Below are 2500 nucleotides of genomic sequence, written 5' to 3'. Positions count from 1 at the left end.
GTACCTTAACCTAACCTATGTTGTACCTTAACCTAACCTATGTTGTACCTTAACCTAACCTATGTTGTACCTTAACCTCACCTATGTTGTACCTTAACCTAACCTATGTTGTACCTTAACCTAACCTATGTTGTACCTTAACCTAACCTATGTTGTACCTTAACCTAACCTATGTTGTACCTTAACCTAACCTATGTTGTACCTTAACCTAACCTATGTTGTACCTTAACCTAACCTATGTTGTACCTTAACCTAACCCATGTTGTACCTTAACCTAACCCATGTTGTACCTTAACCTAACCCATGTTGTGCCTTAACCTAACCCATGTTGTGCCTTAACCTAACCCATGTTGTGCCTTAACCTAACCCATGTTGTGCCTTAACCTAACCCATGTTGTGCCTTAACCTAACCCATGTTGTGCCTTAACCTAACCCACGTTGTGCCTTAACCTAACCCACGTTGTGCCTTAACCTAACCCACGTTGTGCCTTAACCTAACCCACGTTGTGCCTTAACCTAACCCACGTTGTGCCTTAACCTAACCCACGTTGTGCCTTAACCTAACCCACGTTGTGCCTTAACCTAACCCACGTTGTGCCTTAACCTAACCCACGTTGTGCCTTAACGTAACCCACGTTGTCCGCTAACGTAACCCACGTTGTCCGCTAACGTAACCCACGTTGTCCGCTAACGTAACCCACGTTGTCCGCTAACGTAACCCACGTTGTCCGCTAACGTAACCCACGTTGTCCGCTAACGTAACCCACGTTGTCCGCTAACGTAACCCACGTTGTCGCCTAAACCTGCTCTGTAATTGTTATACGACTCGTTCAATTAGTGTAGTGTTGCCCACCCGCAACCCTCGCAATATAGTTCGCTACTCGCACTGCCCGCTCCCCTGTGTATCGCTTCATGTTAAACACCTTGCAAGTCTTGCTGACTTTCCACATGCTCCTGCTGTACACTGTAATGTGGATGGCAGCAGGACGTACATGCCGCGCCCCCCCCCCCCCCACACCTCCCCACGTCCCCACCTTGCCCCCTGCCTTCGCAAGCTGGTTGGTGAGAAGTTTGCATGTTCAATGCCCTTCGCATGCGACGTACTCAGGCTACGTTGTGGTGCGGCCTGTGTCAACTGTCCGCTGATGTCGTACGCGTAAACCACAATCTGTACTGCACATTCGTCCTTATGTACTGAATGATACATCGTGGCACATGTGTGACCGTACAACGACTGCGCCCAAAAACGGCGGACCATACAGTGCAAATATTGTGCACGCAGCTACGTGTCGTCTCCCTATGACAGCTGGATTGCAGTGTGGTACGCCATAGAGACGTGTGGGAGGAACGGACGCCGTGGATGGCGATCAGCATGAGCTGTCTGTTGATGTATTCGGACCTAGTCGTCTCTCCTCACACACCGTGATAGCATGGTGCACCGCGTTCCATATCTGCGACATGCTACAGAGGCCGGTTGACAGTCGTTCGAGCAATGGACATCGCATACGTACGGGGGCCACCTTCCACGTATTGTCTAGGCGTGCACATTTTGTTGCGTGTATGTGGGCAGACGTAGTGTGGTGTGACACCTGACACAGGCATGCAATAATCGTGGAAGTTGCAAATGGCGATGGACGCATACGTTTTCTGGTGAAGTTACGCAAATGAACAAATGGTAACCCGTTGTGGTGCGGTTGTTCTCGCTAGGGGTGAATCGGTGATGGCGACGGTAGGTTGAGGTACTAACCGGTTGTTCCAGCGATACCCACCATGCCGACGAAACTGAACGGCATCTGGGTGTGAAGCGATACGCGGCGGTGGCTGGGTGGGACCGTCCCCGGCCGGTGAGGGGGCGCCTCCCGGCGTGCTGGCCGCGCGGTGCGTGGGCGCACGCGCTACAGCCGGCTGGTGGGGGCGGCCAGTGGCAGGCGCGCCGGCCGACGGACGCGGCAGGCGTCGCAGCTGCGCGCCGGCGCACCCTGCGCGCGGCGCCGTGCGGCCAAAGTAGGTCCTCGCGGGCCCGGTGCGAAGCGCGGTGGACATCTTCAGTGTGCTGGTCCGATTGAGGACTGTGTGCGTTGAGGATGCGCCGCCGCCCGGCGCTCGGCGCCGCGACGCCGTCTGCTGCTCGGTCGCCCCAGCGGTTCTCGCTGGTGGTTTGTATCGCAGCTGTGCGGATGTGTTGGCGCGTGCGCTGTGCTGGGAGAGTTCGCTTCGGCACCCAAGTGGGGCTTTTGTCCTTCTGTGGCGCTGGCGTTGGAGCTGCCGGTCACCGTAGGTGGCGCGTGTTGTCTCCCGCCGGCAATGCCACGACAGCACGCTCCCGGGCCTCTGTCGGCAGCGGCAAGCTCAGTTGGGAGCACGGGTGGTCGCACCGAAAGCGTCTACTCGCCTAACTCCGGGCGATTGCGCCTCTCTCGAACCCGACCAAGTACTTGGGACGGCGCTGCGCGCCGCCGGGACCTGAGAGGGTTTCGAGGTGTATTGTGCAGGGGAGCTC

Source organism: Schistocerca piceifrons, unplaced genomic scaffold, assembly GCF_021461385.2.
Source record: "Schistocerca piceifrons isolate TAMUIC-IGC-003096 unplaced genomic scaffold, iqSchPice1.1 HiC_scaffold_961, whole genome shotgun sequence".
Lineage (NCBI taxonomy): Eukaryota > Metazoa > Arthropoda > Insecta > Orthoptera > Acrididae > Schistocerca > Schistocerca piceifrons.
This window is presented reverse-complemented; position numbering follows the sequence as displayed.